This window comes from Halyomorpha halys, unplaced genomic scaffold (assembly GCF_000696795.3).
Source record: "Halyomorpha halys isolate HHAL.00 unplaced genomic scaffold, Hhal_1.1 Scaffold748.1, whole genome shotgun sequence".
NCBI lineage: Eukaryota > Metazoa > Arthropoda > Insecta > Hemiptera > Pentatomidae > Halyomorpha > Halyomorpha halys.
The window spans coordinates 714,610-735,120 of NW_027111006.1; the positions used below are offsets into that span (position 1 = coordinate 714,610).

The window sequence follows — 20,511 nt, forward strand, 5'->3', positions numbered from 1 at the left end:
TTATATGTAACATGCGTTTTGTAGCGGATTAACTAAAATTTGATAAACATACTTTATATCTCGTTCATACAAATACCTGAAAATCTTATTAAACTAAATATGCCCCTTCATTTTTCTTACCTTTTTAATTATTTCAAATGAAGTCGATGATTTGAATTGTATCTCAAAGGTTGAAGTAATTTTTGTATCTTCTAGAGGATAAGGAAAACATTTTCTTATTGAGGAAAGAGAAACAGAAAGAAAGAACTCAGCGTGAGAATTCAAGCAGTTTGTACTGTGCAAACAACTGTTCATTTATCGGTTGTGATATCGTTACTCACAGATCCCACTGACCTTGAAAATTTTCATGCTCAATCTCAGCCTAGAATGACTTTGGCTTAAAATGTGGGCACTGATTTACTTAAAGCCCTCTTCTTCCTATGAGGAAAAAATAGGTAAATACCAAAGACTAATTTTGAATTTTTAAGTTCGTTCTTCTTTGAATACTCATAAAAATCCAAAATAATTTGAAATTAAAATTTCAGTAGAAATAAAAAAATAGAGTAATGGGTATATTATTTTTATTTTATCATAACTTTCTTTCCACTGAATAAATAAATCCTTCTTGGCAACATCAAGTTTGCAGCGGTACAGATGCGATTCCGGCCTGGGTGGGTTGACTTTCATTTCCTTTTTCCCAGAGAATATTTGAACCTTCCATATAGATAGTAGGGGCAAAAAAAATACATATGCTCCGCTTTCATTATCGAAATGCCAATTAAATAGGTTAATTAATTAGGCGTTTACATTGCACTGAACGGAATGACTGTTAAGTGTTGCGGGCAAGGTATAGTTGATGCGCCGATCAGCAATACACTAATTCCATTCTGGGCACAGACATGGAAATTCATAAAATTTGAAAAATATTAAGTCAAAAGTCAATACATACTTTTGGAAATCAATTATGCGAGGATCTCATATAGAGAAATAAGTTTTAAAATATTCATATGTAAAATATTGTATCTATATAAACCTAGTTATAATTAAAATAAGTTATAAACATAGAGTTTTAAATTATGAAAAAGAAAGTTTACTTTTGGAAAATAGATACATTAAATGTTCACAGAATCGATATATTACCAAAAATCTATAGCTTGGATCCTTGTACTTATATCTACTATTATCATGACGAAAAACTCTTGATTGCATATACAAAATAGTAATTAAATAATGTTAATTTTTTTTAGATTGGGTAGTTAGTCCATGTCAGTCAATAAATTACATAATACACACTTCCAACCATCTAAAGCACAATAACAATTCAGTTCATAAGGCTCAGTACATCAACAGATTTGATAACGAGTAAATTCAAAAAAAAGAATGACATCTGACCTTAATAAATAGAGTACAAAAATAAAAAATAAATATAGCTGAAAACTAATCTATATATATTAATTAACAAAAATGCATTCATCACTTGAGATAAAAAAGAGTCTGAATGAAACTTTAAGTTTAACAACTTAAATGATGAATGTGTATTACCTCGGAATCTACTGGGACAAAATAAGAGCTAAAAAGGATAAACTGATAATAAAATATTAAACAATAAAAAAATTAGAATAAAAATAAACTTTGTAAATAAAACATTCTTAAAACAATGCAATCACACATTACTAAAAATTAAACAAATCAGATACTATAAAAGATTTATAACCTATTATAAATTTGTAATAATCTAAAACTAATTAATATTGAACTAAATAAGTTAAATTACATTTCATAATTATATTGAAATAAAGTTTGATAATCATTATTGTACAACTTTTTCGATAACCATTTGTTCACAAAAAATGGAAGACTTTAGAACAAGAAACTGATTTTAAAAAAGTAGAGCCTTTGTAATTTATCATATTTTCAAGTGAGGAATCAGGCTGGTTTTACATTAACGATTACTCGGACTATGATTTTATATATAGAAATTCGTTCCATGGTTAAAGTTAGGGCCGCCTTTTGCACAAGACTTTACCCTAATTATCAACTGTTTAAAAAAAATCTAAATAACAATGGAAGATTTACGAGACCTATTAGATAAAAAATAAAATCCAATTAGCTAATCTAAAAAATAGTTCCCGATTCAATCATTATGTTATTAACTATATACTTACCGCTGATATTATCTTATATAAAATCTGCAACATTACCTGAAACAGAATAAAGTTCTTCGTTTAATTAAAATGATAAGCTATAGTTTTTATAAAATTAAAGAACTAAATCTAAATCATTCGGACATAGCATTACTTTATGTTACAGAAACACATTATACATTTTTAGGATGAATTATAGTGTAAATATCAGAATTTTTTTTTTAAACTTCCTTAAATTACTTTTATTCTTCTTTTCATGTTTTTTATATTGTTTATAATAACCTAATAGTCTTTGTTAAACCGATTTGCTACAGAATTATTCCCCTAAACCGATGTTTTATAGTTTATTCTCAAACAAGATCGAACAAAACTTTCTGGGAAATTCCAAATACTTCGAAATTTGCTAGAAAAACGCTCCATTTATTGGATTTTCAATTTCTAATAAAAAACTTCCTATATATTTTATCTATGAGGCCTTATTCATCAATGCACTAAAGTTAAACCGAATCTCACCATTAGATTCTTTCAAAAATCCTTAATTATCCTTGTTATGTCATAAATTGAATTAGAAATATGTAATCATCCTTTTGCTATAAACACTATAACCTCACAAAGAAAGTAGATCGTAATACCAAATTACTCCCTTCTGTCTTCCAAATATTCCATAAAAGATACCAGAGGGTCCTCCTAGCATAATACACTCACCGTCATGATTCTTCACCAGCCAAATCTTATGATCTGGTATCAAAACTGTTATATTAAATTTTAAAAAATAATAAATAAAAAATTTGAAAATACGCTTATATATCCTGCTGCTCAATTAAGCCAGCAAATATATTTAATGTAAAAAAGTATATCTTCTTATTAATATAAATTTTTTTACATTTTTCACAATATATATATATATGCTTGCTCAATTGAGCAGAAGAATGTACAAGCGTATTTTCAAATTTTATATTTATTAATAGTTTTGAAACCGGATTCTCATGAGTTGAATTTTTTTTTTTCAAAACAGTGAATTTGGAAGAAATTATTTCATCACGTAGTAATCTAGAACTAATATTGTAAATTCAAAAACAAATAAACAAGAAATACGAAAATAATTTTGGGTGATTTTAAATTTATTAATTGTAATTCAATGCAGCTTTAAAAACCATAAAAAATATAAAAATCAAATTTTAATTTATATATTTAGAATTGAGATGACCCCTAAATATCTCGTCGAGATAATAAATTAGAACAGAGACTCAGCAGTAAATCTTCTATACCTTTGATCTACTCTACTTGATAAGAAAAAAAAGAACCCTCATTTTTTACCTTCACTTAGGATAAATAAATTACATACGAAATAAAATTATGGCGATTGTGAATGATTTCAAATACATTTCTTCAACGGAAATACATTTTTTAGGCCTCTTAGGCAAATAAGTCTCACAAAATGGTTTCTGTACCAGTGTGTTTTGAAACAAATATTTTTTTCCAGATTTAAAACATTTCCCAGATATAATGGAATATCTGCTATTATTATTTCCGCCGTTTATAAATTTCATGAGCTTTTTAAACATTGCTCTATTTAACTATCTTGCTTCGCGTTTTAAGCAAATATTTCAAAAGTGATATAGAACCGTCGCTGCCTGAGGGTCTTAGTGGGGCGGGTTCGGTCAGGAAGATTGTTTGTTTCCTTACTGCACCTCCAAATAAATTATTTTGAAAAGATTGTTACTGATGAAAAGAGATTAATTCTTGATTACTAATGATAAATTATACTTTTTTAACTTTTCTTTAAATATTTATCTAAATCTGTCGTATGAAGTGAGGGTTGTGAATCAGCTAACACAAAACAATACTGGTATATCAAGTCTTATTTTATTTTATTGAAACTTTTTTTATTTACAAAATTCATTCTAAGGAATCGAAATTTCTTAATATTAGATAACAGTAATCCTACCTTTCAACTGAAGAAACGGACAAAACTTTAAAATAACTATTGCTTAAGTTTCAATGCCAAGTAAATCTAAAGTGAATGGTATTTTTTTTAATCTAGATAAGAAGCCGTAAAGACTGGAAAGGGCTGGAAGAAGCTATTTCAAGCACTGTTTGTTATGACTATAAAATTATTCTTGAATTATTCAAAAGAGATTAATGGAATGGAAATGCAATGAGAGTATAAATTAACCAATTTCAGAGCCAGTGCTTTTTATTGGTTTCCACTTTTTTAAAATTTTTGTAATATTATCTAATAAAATTATTCCTTTTTTATGGTTTTAAAAGGTTACCTAAAAATACAATAGCAAAATTACATCCTAGATTTTTCTTCAAGTTTTTATTTTTTCCATTTACAAAAAAAATACATCAAATATGGTCCGACCAGATGATATCTATTGGTCGGTACCAAAACAATATATGGACATGATAGAGATAAGTGATATTTATCAGTTACAATTTTAACTATTAGGGCGTTGTTGGGGTTACTACAATTTATACGCTATATCAGTACAATATGAATTAATCTTTAGTGATAAAACTAATAGTTCGATTAACAAACACTACAATAGAAATAAAGTAAAAAAATAAAAACAATAAAATAACACAACATAAAAGATAATAATAATAAAAATAACTAAAAGAACTTATGAAGTAAATAATAAAGCCCCAAATGTACAATTAGTGAATCATTAATAATGAAAATAAAAGAAAATGATACAAGAATATGATAAAATAATAATCTAGTTATATCCAAATAAATAATATCTATAACTAAACACACACATATATTGCTAATTTTATTCGCAATGCAATGAATAACTATGTGGAGTTAAGAACTACTGGAAGATATGGTCATTTAGTGAATCAAACTCAGTTATTGGGAATTATAGTTAGAAAGTACCCAGTCAAATATTTCTCTTTTAGTTTCCTTTGTGGCTGATTTCTTTATTGGTTATTCTGGTAAACGATTGAACAGATATGGTACCATATAGTTCGAAGTACGGTTACCAAATCTATTTTTATAGCAGTGGATGCTCCTTGGTCTGTCAGAAATATTTGGGAATTGTAAAATGAATTCAATGGAAGATTACATTAAAAAAAAGATTCATGAAGTTCCACTCCCAGTTACCGACAGTTAAAGAAACAGGGAACTACAACTTGGGAAACCCAACCTCAATTCGAAGACTGTAGCCCATGCTCCTGCAGGACATCCTGTTATAAATTCTGTAGTTATCAATTCTATTATTGACATAACTTCTATTTTCTTATCTCTTCATTCTTTTTCAAATTAACTTTGAAGTTTTTTTTCCTCATTAGAGGGAAATTCTTTGTTAAAAGTCTACGAATATTGTTATTTTTTTTTCTCTAATCAAGAATTATTTTTGCTATCTATATTTTTTTAATTAATTTATAACGTTATACCTAGTTAGGAGTGTATTTTGTACGAGACTCCCTCCCCCACAATAAACTGTTAAAAAAAAATGTAACTGCTATATCAACTATGTAAAGCCACCAGGCCTATCTGGTGTTAAATAAAAAAAAATCAATTGTTATATGGTGGTTTGATTAATTTATGGTGGTTTTCCAGAGTTAATATCAATAACAAAAAAATAACTTTACGATTTCCTACAAATTTGAATATTGAGATGTTAAATTCAATATGTGATTATAGAATTGTCTTATATTTACCCATTCATAGGAATCTTTAAGAATTATTGATACCATATTTCAAGATACGATACATATTTTTTTTCTTGCAACTATTATAATTACTTTTTAAAAAAATTAATTAGGTGGATTATAATAAAAAATTAATACAAGTAATTATTATTTAATTATAAATAAAAAATAAATTTTACATTCTTAAACTACAATTTTTAAACCATGACTTAACTAACCAATTTTTTTTATAAAGCTTTTTGCGACTCCTAGATTATGAATTCCGCAGGCTTCACTCATGAATAGCTGATGTAGTCAAAAAAGTAATGGGCATTTAATGAGAGGAACATATTCATGAAAGCATGATCATTTTTTTTTAACCATAATTTCCGGAGAGAATTACGTAGCATTCACCCATTTATGGAGCAACAAATGGAAATAAAGATCAAAAGATATTATATGTTAGAAACATTTTTCGTCTCTTAAATTATCACATTAAATATATATTTGTTAAGTCATGGTTGAATTGAAATGGAGAAATAATTATTAACAGACAAAAGGCTGATAGTTAAATATCTATCAGTGAATGTTTACGTAAATGAAAACACATGCCATACAGGCAGAAACAAAAAAACAAAAAGAAGTTGAGAAATAACAGACGGCACCAACAGAAAAAAACTTGATTGTTTTTTCTGGAAGAGACAGGTGAGATACAATTTTAATCATATCCTTGAAAAGTCAAGCTTTATCCCGAAATCAAATAAAAACAAACCTCTGAAATTAAATAATACTATGCAACACTTTTAGATAGGTGATTAACTGCTGAATGTTACTTTTTAAAGGACATTTCATGCTTATTTCACATTTTTTTAATCGAGTAAGGCTTTTTTATAAGCGAATTTAATCATAAAACTGAATTAAATTATAAGTATGAAAATATGAAAATAAAAATCTTAGAACTCCGATAAACAATGATTTTAATTTTTATATTTACGAATGTATTTAAATTCTGATTTACAAAAATGAATTATGCTTAAAATACTTTCTATACTCAAGGTATTTAAAAATCTATTTAATATAATTTTTTTTTTTTTGGACGACCATTTAATGATTTTTATATTCATGTTTCGTTAACGATGTTCCTACGATTGTTAATTGTATTTATCCTACATGAGTTAAATAAAACTATCATGTTCTGATAATATGTTTCGTTATTACATCTCAAAAAAATATAAAACACAAATTTCTCCAGAAATGAAATATAATAAAAACTAATATAAAAAGTATGATTTTATTTATCAATTCATTCAAATTTTGGATTGACAATAATATCGTATAGACGAAATAAGGGAATTTAAAGTTTCTTTCTAATAAAAATCAGAGCCTGAAAATGGTACTCAGTAGTTAGGGAAAGAATTTGTTATGTGACTCGCTAAGAAAGAAAAAATTATAGACGATGGTAAAAAAAATATTAAAGAACTACTTAAATTTAAGATGGCTTGTTCGTCGCCAAGGCTGGGTGACTATTCACTATCAGATGAACATGAATTGATATGCAGTATAAACTTTTTTAAAAGAAATAAATGTCTTTAGAAACATGTAATAACGTCTACATTTTTTAAAATTATTTATTTGAGCTAAGGTTAGTCTGAAACGTGATAAATTAAACATTTTCTGTCGTAACAATTACTAAACTAGAAGCAGAAATAATTGGCGATTCTGTTCTGAGTGGTTAGTTCAAACAATGGTGGTTTCTGGTCTAATCGTTGTAATAGTAAGTACTTAGGAATGAGTTAATGGACTATGTGTTAATTTGAGTGCACGTGTAATATATAGATTACTAGATGGTCATTAAAACTAAGCAATGTTCTAAGTCCACATTTGATATACCAAATGGAAACAGGTCTGAGGCCACCTGCTACCAAGCCCTTAACGTCTCTTCTAAAATTAAGTGTAGCTACATATAAACCCTCATTGCAATTTCTCAGACCCTGTTGTAATTAGTTGAGGTATATATCTACCTTATTATATGCAGCCTTCCACGAACAAATATATGTTTTAATTCCCACTATCCGTCGACCATCTATTCAAAATACAATTCCTTTTAAACAGAACTTCCATTATGAAAATTTAAAATTTGGGGAAATCAGTCAGTTAAGATAAAAGAGAAGATGGTAGGGGTGTGGTTAGCAAAGATACACAAAAAAACAAAACTAATTTATTTGTTCCGACGTTTCGAACTGAATTTCACGACTTCGTCAGGGCTGAAAAACAAAACGAGATAACAACCCTAATTCAGAGAAACATAAAAAATAAAATAACATAATAAAAAGCAAACTTGGAAACATAAATAATAATAAATTAATTAGATAGTGGTTGATTGATATTAATATAAGATAGAATATAATATTGTAGAGGTAAGAACTATACAAAGTAAATGATAAAAAAAAAACAGACAGTGTTCAAGTAAATAAAAAAAATAAACATAATGAAAAGTGTAGAAGAAAATTTAAATGATGAGTAATGGAATTAAAATAATGAAATATGTAATTAATGTCTAAACATAATGAAAAACAATTTAAATCAACATAATGAAATGTATGGAATAATTTTCATTTTTATATTTAAATTATCATACATTTCATTGTGTACATTTAAATTGCTTTTCATTATGTTTAGACATTACTTACATATTTTATTATGTTAATTCCATTACTAATCACTGTCTATTTTTATCATTCTTACTGCTAAAATATTATATTTTATCTTATATTAGTATCAAACAACTGCTATCTACTTAATTTATTGTTATTTATATTTCCAAGATTGTTTATCATTATTTTCTTCTCATGTCTCTTTGAATTACGGTTGTTATCTCGTTTTGTTTTTCAACTCTGACGAAGTCCAGAAATTCAGGCCGAAACATTGGCATAAATGAATAAATTTTATTTATTTGTGTATCTTTGCTAACCACACCACCGATCTTCGCATTATATAAATCTACGGTGGACTATTAACATCTCACACATTCATCTGATTAAGCTTTAATTTTATTATTAAAACACTGTATTTATAATAAACTTAAAAAGATCAATTGAGTAATAGATGATATAATACATATTTTGAAAAATATTAGAAATCATCAGTATGAATAAAATGTTCGATTAATATAACTTTACCAGTTATAACTAATAGTACAATGCAAAATAAGGTAGTTGAAAAATCGTAATTAAGCGAAACATACTTAAGTATAAATTTTGGACAGTAGTTGCGGTACAAAAGATATTATCTCAGATTATTTACAGTTAAGTATATGTCTGAATTATTATGGAATTATAATTTAGCAAACCTATGAGTGTATCTAGCGGGCGGCACGGAGCGTCGGTATGGACTACACCAACTAATATAGCACAATCCTCCCATCCCATTTTGTTGCCGCTTAAATTATCTTTCTACAGTCCAACGTTGAGAGAAATACTTTATTTTCAATTATTTTAGAGCGATGTTCTTATAAATAAATTAGCAGCAACAAAGAAAAAATCGCTATAAAATAGACAGTCGGAGGTTTTAAAGGTTTTACTGTTTCTGGATTTTTGACATAAGATGTGATCTAACTAATTTTATAATAAGGATCGATATATATTTTATATACCAAAATTATAATACTCTTTTAATTTATGTTTTACAAAGCAATATTTTAGGATATGATAATTGCACTATACCGACATTAACGTTCTCCACATAAACATTTATTAAAGTTAATATTTAAGATGATGGGTTTCACAGTTTTTTTCTACAATAAAAAATGTAATGGCCATGGAATTAATATTAATTATTGCTGATATAATTATCAATCTTATTAGTGAACTAAAACCCGATATCATTGAAGTCTGGATTTATAGGTAACAGTGGTAGATAGCAACTACGGACTAGAGGAGATTGAGTTACTAAAGGAGGGACAGATATCAATGGGACGGGAAGCTGGAAGCCGCAATGACACGGAGGAGGGGACAAAGCGGGTGGCTAATACGGCCCCCCCAAAATCCTGAGCTGGGTCCACTAACAAGGTGCTTAGCAGCTTTATGAGCTACCTGTTAGTCGTCTACTGCCAATTATGGGCCAGTCTGTCACTTCTCTATCATTCGGCCGAATCCCCAAATCTCTCTACTTCTCATGGGCATACGGCTGATCTTTGCTAAAAGGATGGGACCGTTTCAGTCAAGGGATCAGAGCATATTGCATTGTAATTTAATGTCTAATTCGGAATAGAAGGCAGAGGTTAATGGAAAAATTATGGAATGGTATCGCTGTACAATATCGTGTATGTTATAATACAGGATAAACCGGCTATGTAACAAAGATTAACTCCAACCATACTCAGATCCACGAATGGGATATCGCTGAATCAAGAATTACACAAATCATTAGAGAATCGCACTTTCAGTTTAAATTTGTATTACAAATAAATAAAGTCAAATTAAAAATCATCCTTAATATTATTATTGTAGGAGTGATTCCATTTCCCTGCGTATGAAGCTAATTAATAAAAGGAAGGTATTGTTTGAAAATGATTATGAACATAAGAAAAATTAAATTCAAAGATGAACTGTTAATTTTGTGTACATATCATTCCATCGGGATAAACTATTAATAACTAAAATGTGCGTACAATTCGAGGCAAATATTTATACAAAGACGAGACTTATATATTATAGGTAGACTCTTTGTCAATATACGAAGAACTGTGTTGACGAGGAATAAATAGAGTACAAAATTATTTAAGAGGAATATTGTCGTTAGTGGGATAGTGGTCCGATGGATAAAAGAATTTAAAACTAATTCATAAAACACCCCATGTATTTTCTTGAAAACTGAGGAACTGCTATAGGAATTGTTATAATAAAAATGTGATGATATTCTACTGCCATTATTTTCCCATAACCCATTAGAAGCTCAAATGCCAAGAAGCTTTTTTCAGGGTCGTTTATAGCTGGGTGAGTTGAGGCGCAGGTCATTGCAACCTTCAAATTGAAGCTGCGCCTAAGTCGGAGTCGACTTCTATTTCTGTTGTGGTCCAAAGAAATGAAAATTTGTCCTCCCTCAATGGTTAGAATAGGTACCCTGTAGATTCCCCCTCCACTTCCCCCCTCCCCTTATGTCATAAATGACCTGTAAGGGAATCATATAAAACAAAAGTGCCAAGAAGCTGTAGAGGCTGACTGCGCCCCAGACAGAGGTTCCTTCCGACCGAATAGTCCGCAGACAAATATTTAGCAGGGTGGAGCTAGAACCATGAGAGCTACCACTGGGAAGTTACCCCACTCCGTTAGAGATTGGAATTGAATTCGGAAAGGACGTGCGAATGAAAAATAATTTAAAAAAATATTTATTCAGCCTTAAAGGAACTTATCATTAATTTCTTTCCCTGCGTTCTCTGGGCCGTTATTTGTTAGTTTTTCTTTGCTTTTGAACTCAATAAAATCTTTATTCGATTCTGTGTAAATGGTTTTTTTTTTTTAACTCACTTTCATCCACCTATATTTTGTTTAAGAAGAAACCATTATTTGGGGCGTTTCTTCACGTTAGAATTATGCCTTGAGGTAATAAATTTATTATTAATTTAAAATTTTAGGGCTTTGTCAGGAATGCATTTTACAGAAGTTATCAGGGTTCACTCAGTCCTCAAATGAAACCTTACATTGGCTAAGAGATATATTATGTGAATAGATAACAGTAATTTCATCTGAAGAATACTGTGAGGCAATAGGACTAATGACTAAACACTTATTTCTTGATTAATTATTGCAGGGTTCATTTACTTAGATGTAATGTGAAATAGTCGTAAACACCAACAGATTTTGAACCGTACAAGTTAGAAGCATTGTGCATTACCCTGTGAGCTACTAACAATATACTGAGACCTATACCCCATTCTCTAGTAAATATCCAGGATTAATACAATTTAATTTAATAACCATTAATACAATAATCTGATCTGTTATCAGTGTGGATGAATGTCTAGCTATAAGAGATTATAGACCCAATAAACTTTCGCCTGGGATACACTCTGGGATCAAACATCCATCGAAGTTAAGAACCCTAATTTTTTTTTTTCTGTGGTTGATGTTAGACTTTAATTTAAAACATTACTGATATTTTAATGGTTCAGTAAAAAAACTAAGAGTGAAAAAAATTTTTCATAGCAAAAAATTATTTGTTCAATAATCAAAAACAATTTTAATTATTAGTAAATTTTTGAGCCCAAGAAGTCAATATTTTACAGAACTAAATTTAGTAGCATTCAAGAATCAGGCCCATATACGATTCCTATTTCTGGTGAATTCATTATAACTTACTGAGTCTGTAGTAAGTTAATACATATTACTAGTTTAATATTAACTAATTCATCACATGAAAACTAAGGATGATAGTGACGCAGCAGTCTATTAGTATCTTCTAGCTTCGATGAATTGATACGGTTAATTTACTGGAACAGCCCTGATTAAACTTAAACCCACCCATGACACCAACATATCGCACCTTTGGAGAAATATTGAGGCAAGTGAAAAGCATTGGTGGATCCACAGGGTGGACGCACTCCTCCAAAAGAAAAAGACACTGAATTACAGCTCTTTCCACCCATATAAATATCGTTTAGTTCTAATGCTTTTATATGATTGAAAAAATAGTTTCAAGTAAAGATAAATTCTCAAACATTTAATTTTAATTTAATTTCCAGTTCTAATTTGTTATGAAAATTGCAGTTAGCATCATTACGTGCAGTGGAACCCCTAAACCAGTCCTAAATTCTTTTTGTAGATATGTAACGTATTCTTTCGATAATTGCGATTTTTTGCGAATTCTGAAACAAAATTGAAGGTATTATTAGTATTTATTATTACCGGGGAAAAGAAACATTTTGAGTAAACAAATTTTATTTTTTGTTAAATAGCAAAATTCACATATAAGGGTTTTTCGAGGAGCAAAAAACGGATATCATCTTTATTTTCCCGTAAAAAAAATATTTATTTCATTCTAGTTCAGTCGAGATAAATTATTTTAATACTATTTCTACATATGCGGATAAAAATACACCATTCGATTTCCTTTGGAATGTAGAAAAACAAACATATATTGCCAATTGAATCACATGAGTTAAAATGCATACTAAATCACAAAAATCCAAAATCTCTTCCTATATAGTAGGTCATTAATTTGTTTTTTCACTAAAAGTTTAATTTGTTTTTTCACTATTTTGTTTGAACCGGCTAGTTAAAATATTCGTATTTAAGGGTTTTCGGTGAGTTTAAAAACGAATTTGAATAGCTTTTTGTTACAAATATTTTTTTTTTTATTTACTATATTGAAAGCTATTTTCGGTTTTTGTAATTTATTGTGCATTCTTTTGACTTTAAAGAGAAAAACATATTAAGTTTTTCTTTATTAATATTTAGTCTCTTCAGATCCTAAAATAATAATGTTTTTACATAATTTGTTATTATTTAATTACATATTATATATATTACATATATAATATATTATAGATATAATATGTAGATACAAACATATAGTCCATGAAATTAATAAAAAATTAAGAAATTTTAATCATAGTTCCATACTTGAGGACAATGATATAAATGTTCTATTCCCGATAATATAAAACAATGCACACTTTAAAACAATATGTCACAATTCGCGATAACATTTGGCAGTAAAACTTTCTTGTTTAATTATTTAATTAATTCTAGATAATTTAAATTCCATGTATAAACTTCCTCTATATTAAGATATCGCATGATAAAAATTCGTTTGTTAGGTCTCATTTAGATAAGTCGATCCTGTAATAGCTGTTATTAAACCACTTGACATAAACATCGTGTCTCTTCGAGTTAGGTACTACGACTTACATCAAAGTGGAATATGTAATTTTAATCCTAAAATGTAATCAATATTAAATTAACCTATTCAAACATAATATCAATCTATAACATTTTACATTATTATAATATTTTGCTATTGAATTTTAAGACATTGTTAAATCAGATCAATGAATTTTAAGATTTGACTTTTAATGTGATGATTTTTTTTTTTAATAACTTTATTGAAATTTACAACTGTATAATACATATTACATTTAATAAATATGGTCTTAGTTAAAATGGAGTGTTACAGGCGTGTAGAGCAACTACCCATTGGTACCACTCTAATGACATTTTACATTAGCTGGTCTCGTGGCCATCTTCTTTTCAGGCGCCTCGGAGGATTGCCAGAAATGGAAGGTTAGAAACTAGGGGGTTTGAGTGGTTAGGGAGTTTATAATGGAAGGAGTGATGTCTGGTTCGGGCTAGATCGGTTATATAGGGAACATTAAGGTCTTTATGTATGATTTTATTTGTGACAAAGTAAGGAGCATTGAGGATTTTACGAAGGATTTTGGATTGTAAGGATTAAATACGAGAGGTATTCGAAGGTTTAGTGGAGCCCCAAAGCTCAACTCCATATGTACAGATTGGCCTTATTACAGTCATGTAGATAAGTCTTTTGTAATGTGTTGGAAGTATAGAACGTTTGTCTAGTAAGTGCTGTAATAGTCGAAATCGACGTGCGGTTTCCTGTATTTTTAGGTAATTTCTGAGTAAAATTCCCAAAGGCTACGACTACAATGTTAGCAGTAACAATAATAAAAATTGAAGACTCCTAGAAAATGAACCAGAAATAAGCTCATAACAAAAGAAGAAGTTAAAAAAAAGTATGCAGGTACTTTTCATTAATCATGTTTTTTTAAAAAGTAAATATGTCAATAAATACCATGATTTTCACCTAATTGTATTCTATTCCACAATGAATCAAATTAAGGCCAAGAAAACCTCGTAAAAAGAAGATGGAGCTGAAGAAGCGCAATGAGGTATTAAAGGAATAACAAGCTATAGCTGATGAAAAAAAAAGAATGAAGAAAAATTAATACGAAACCATCTAAATGCAAAGCAGCTGTAACTCACCACCCGAAGGGGATCAGATATCAGACATAACAGAGTCTTAAATAATAAAACAGAGCACGCCGAGTTAAAAAGTTGAGTTTTACCATAGTAATTATTTCATCTATTTTTTAATGTTGCTCGATGATAGAATTCCAGTACGAGATGAAAAGACACTAATTAATTTTATATAGACGTTTAAATAAATAACAACAATAGTGAGCGATAGTGAGATGATAGTTCATAGAACACTGTAAACTAGTCTTTAATAACTAAAAACCTTCAAATAAAAAACATAAAATTCATGTTTTTTTTTAATACATTGGTTATAAGGTCCTGATTACTAACAAAAAAACTTGTTTGTTGTAATTTAGCAGAAATTGATTATCAAACATTTATCACCAATCTGTAAACAGGAGTGGCAAACTTCAAATAACACAAAATAGAATTTCAAAGACCATAAGCTGATCCATTAAGGATCAGTACAACACAAATTTATATTTTTATTCAATATAAATAAATCATATAAAACAAAATGGTTAGCATTAGAAACGCGAGCAATACCGATGATATAGATATAGGAGGAAATACGTTCGAACAGGTAGATAGGTTTAAGTATTTAAGTTGTACGGTAACTAGCAAAAACGAAATTGATGCGGAAATAAAAGCGAGGTGAAGGCGGGAAATGCTTGTTATTTTTCAATTTCTAAACTGCTTAGCTCGCACCTTCTATCCAAAAACATAAAAAATAGAATTTACAAAACTATTATCCTCCCCACTTGGATGCGAGACGTGGCCTCCTACACTAAAGGATGAACAGCGCCTTAAGGTTTCCGAAACTAAAGTATTATGTAAAATATTCGGACCGAAAAAGGATGAATTAACGGGGGAACTTAGAAAACTACACAACACTGAATTAAGGGACCAACACCGGGAAAATATAATTCAAGTTATAGCATTGCGGCGTATAAGTTGGGCGTGTAAGGTCGTAGAGGTTAGTATAAACACTGAACCGACGGATAAACGTCCGAGACGTAGACGGAAACGTAGATGGGACGATCGCTTTAAAACTAATTTAATAGAATAAGGTTTGGAGGGGCATCACTGGAAGGATGTATGTATGGTGATCGGCAACGAACCTCCGGGTTCGTTAAACCTTCATTATTATTATAAAAAAATTATAACTTGAATGACCTAAATAAGACAAATTAAATTTGATTAGCTTGAGTGACGGAAACATTAGAAATATTCTTAAATGTTATTAAATACTCCTAACTTTAATATTGGTAAAATGAATTTTGTCCAATAAACATTTATTGTGGGCATTGATTTATTTTCTAGTTAAAACATAGAATAATATGAAAAAAAGTGTGGTATAGATAAATAAGATATTTCTAATTCTGTCTCATCGATTAGAAGCGAAATGTAGCAGTGCGTCCTGTTGAACAAAAATTCTAACATCATTAAAAAAAAATAAAAAAGATAATTCAATTCCATATATAAAGTGAATCATTGATTTCAGGAAAATCTCAAATCCAAAATTATAGATATATACTTTTTTCAGATTTTCTGAGAGTAGATTTTAGTTCAATTCAGTCCTGCAGTCCCCGAACTTTTTTCACCGCGGCATCTTTGTTAAGTAAAAATTTGCGACACCCTTGAAGAGCTAAATGGATAGCGGCAAAAAGTATCCTTAAAACGGGTCAAAAAATGCTGTATTGCACCATATATTTGCTATTTTAATTTTTGGTACCCCTCGTAATCGCTTGAGGCACCCAGTTTAGAGAACTGATTACTTATCTACACAATACTTGTAAAAAGGGAACAAACGCATTGTTTTAAATGGATGTAAGCATATAAGAAATTTAGAATTCCTTAATTGTAGAAGTCCGTGATTTATTACGTTTCTAAAATAAACTGAACAGGTAGCAGCACTGAAGTGAAGTTAGTGAAGTACCATGTAAACTTTCTATTTGCACAATCCGCTTTTCTCTGTAAACTTTAAATACCACAACTCAGTCTAGTGACCATGAGGCATTTATATTAAAAATTCATAAGCATTCTACGTTGGCTCAATAACCATTACATATTTAGAGATGGACTGGCTAAACAAATTTGTTACAGTAATTATGTTAATATTTTGAGCTAATGAATTTCTTTTGATAACCCATCCATCAAAATTTATCGTTTCTGTGAGCGGGAAAAAACAATCGATACTGCTATATTTTATCTCCGGTGTTCCGCTACCGTCAATTTAGGGTAGTGGTTTGTTGTTGTTTAAAGGAATAAAACCCTTTGGTCATCAACGCCTTGGCATGCTCAGAAACCACGGAGAGTGGTGGTTAATTTCATACCTTTAAAGTTAAAGTATTAAACCCTTATAAAGTTTTGTTTCTGTCTTGTTTTTTTTATATTTGACTATTTTTTTTTTCAATATTTGGCTATTTGTACATCTGTTTTCATTAATATCACGAAGAAACGTCAAACAAAATTTCTATTTAACATGGCTTTTCCATAAGGTTTCTCAAAGTTTTATACTTTTTTTTTTATATACTTCTTTATTAATAAATTGACCTTTGTAACAGTTTGTAAGATATAACAAATGCTAGTGACTTGTATGCAATGCTGTAACCATAAACTATTATAAAAAAAAAATAGTAAAGTTTTAATTTACTAATTATTAATTTATAACTTTTAAAAGGTACAAAAATAGTAAAGTTATAAGGTATAAACTTTTTTTTGTACCTTAAAAACTTCATTTTAAAAACATAAAAAACCTATATAAAGCCAAGATATTTATTCCCAGTTATCATTTTAGGTCAGAATCGGAACAATACAATCATTAATTAAAAATTTCAAAGAAATCTAGTTCTGTCTTTTAAATAAAATAATTAATGAATTTATAATATTATATTTAAGGTTTCTTCCCCAAACATATTTTGTATAGCCGAATTAATTTTAAAAATGCGGTGCTGAAAAATTGAACAAATTCGTTTTTTAATTTTAAAAAATTTATCATAGAATGCTTTTTTTTTTTTAATATTCAAGCATTCAGATTGTATTGTTGAGACATTTCATTTCCAGATTACGTAAAACCTGTTTTAGGAACTTATACTCTTGTTACAATAAACCATTCAATTATAATTACCTCTTGCAACTTTAATATGAACCTTCATGTTTAACAAAAAGAATCAGGGCTGGAATATATATTTAGAGCACACGAATAAAGCTTATCAGAGATTTGGAATTTGCTTGAAGAAAAGCCCAAGACAATTCACGAGCAGGTGTGCTGTGCAACCAGCTGGAAAAGTTGATATATATTCCACATTTACACCGTTCGCTCTAGCAGTCACTTCTGGAGACATAGTGAAAGGAATTCAAAAATAATTTAGAATCAGGTTTTCAATATATATATTTAGTTCGTAACCGTCCATAAAACGCGAAAGAACATTATTATGTTTGTAGTTACACTGATGTTTAATTAATACATATAAAGGTCACGCGTAAATATTTTTATCTCCTTTTTTTCTTATTATGTTGAGTCTAAATTACAAAAAAATATGATTTTTAAGTTAAAAAAAAAATCTGGTGTGCATTTTTTTTATAATAGGCACTGACACATATTAATACAACGATCAATGAAGTTGATCATGGCTATGATTTACATTAGTTTTTCTAAAAAGACGTACTTAGTAGTAATGAATATTTAATTGAAATAAAAAGGTGAATTTTAGTATTTTCCTCATAATAAGAGTAAAACGAATGTTGTTAAAAACTATCAAGCCCATTAAGTAATAGATTGAACCTGATTCTATAAATAATATTACTAGTAAATGGAATATGGTCCGGGAGCGGTCAAATAAAACTCAAATAGTATTAACTATTTTAAGTGATGCAGTATTTTACTATTTGAGTTTTAGTTGAACGCACCCGAACCATATTATATTTATATATAAGAAGATGATCAGGGTTGCGGTCAAAAGAGAAACAAAAATAGTTTACAACTATTTATTTTCCTGTATAGGAAGATGGTCAGGGTTGCGGTCAAAGGAGAAACAAAAATAGTTTACAACTATTTATTTTCCGACGTTTCGCCCCACTTTGTAGGGCTTCATCATGGCTGTTCAAAGGTAAAGATTGAACAGTACAATATAATTTTTCTTCTGACCGTAACCCTGACCATCTTCTTATATATAAATTTTTATGGTCAACTATACATACATATACATATTACATTTACTATTCCACACGGTCAATTATCGATTTCCCATAATATTACTATTTTTTCTAGTTCTCCAATTTTTTATCTTACAAAAGTAACAGATTTATTTTTTCTTCTTGCTCACCAAGCAAACTAGATGAACAAAAAAAATTATAGTTTCATAACAATTATTTCATTGTCTTAATAATTATGTTTTAACAAGACTATAAATATTATAAATATCATATGCAATAGAAAAAAATAGTTATTTTTTGTGAGGTATTAAAGTTATTATCTTTAGGGGTTTTCCATTTTTTTATTTAAACAAAAAAATACATCTTTTATATTTGCTAAGAAACTGGTCCAAATCGACTTTCTCGTTGGAAAATAAGTTCTTCGTTAATTATTTTTATACATAAGCAGATACAATATAGTTTCAAGAATACATATTGTGATCCTCATATGGTTAATCGATAGAGTAAAAGTAAGTATTGTTCCTCATAACTTCTGTTTATTTACCCGGATTCCTTAGTCACTCAAAATGATTTATAATTAATTTTCTAAAAAGGCACGTAATTAGGAACAATGAATATTTAATTCAAATAAAATGTAAATTTAGTGTTTTTCCTTCATTTTTTTCGTTCCGTAGTATGAGTAAAACGAATGTTAAAAAACTATCAAGCCTTCTAAGTAATAGATTGAATATGATTTCACAAACAATATTACTTTTTTTTCGAGTTCTGCTTTTTTATCCTACAAAAGTAATAAGTTTTTTGTTTTTTCACAAGCCAAACAAACTAGATGGAAAAAAAAATTAGTCTCATAACGAACATTTCATTTTCCTAATAATAATGTTTATAGAAGACTATAACTAAAGTAGTAAATACTATCTAACTAGTTTATTAAATTTTTAAGTTGAACCCAGCAAGGCCATAATTACCTCAATGGTGCGAGGAGATAATAGGCTTCATTAGGCGGAGATAATTATTCCCACAAAACGGCAGGTTGTGAGGTCGATAGCATCTTATAAGCCGATCAGAGCGTTAATGCAAAAACTATAAGTTAATCATTTCACTTCATAGTTCGGTAACTCTTTCTTTTTATTATAATTTGTAGCCATTACTTAATTGAATTAGTTCCACCTTCCGTAGCTTCAAAATCGTATCGAGATCTGAGAACGATTGGAAAGTTCAAAAAAGTAAATTTTTGGAATTGATTTATGAAAAAAAAAGTAAAATTGCAGCTTGAGGAACGAAAGTTTTCTAGGAATAGAAGACGAAGAGCAAAAATTTTTTTTAATTTATAAAACATCTTTTTAAAAAAGTGTTTTTATCCCAGTAATTAAGAGAAGTAACATATGACTAAAGTGAGATTCTAAAAATATGTTTTTCATATCTTTTCTTATATTTCATAAGACACAAACCAGGAAGAAAATACAGAAAGTAGATGGATAAACCATTAAATTATAAGATGTGATATTGAACCAAAAATAAATATTTTATTAATTTATATATGTGATAAATAGTCAAACATATCCAACTGGTATTTGTACTGAAACATTATAAAA

General features: G+C 28.8%; 1 protein-coding gene across 3 annotated transcripts in view; it reads right to left on the reverse strand.

Annotated features, from left to right (window-relative positions):
* Positions 1–20,511, reverse strand: part of LOC106685844 (short neuropeptide F) — a 273,766-nt gene that overhangs the window by 167,889 nt on the left and 85,366 nt on the right. Inside the window, exon 2 of one of the 3 annotated variants that reach the window (XM_067049106.1) lies at positions 2,145–2,180. The exons of the other annotated variants lie outside the window; for them this stretch is intronic. The gene's annotated coding sequence lies outside the window, so the exon portion shown is untranslated. The remainder of the gene's footprint in view (positions 1–2,144; positions 2,181–20,511) is intronic. 3 annotated transcript variants of the gene reach the window in all.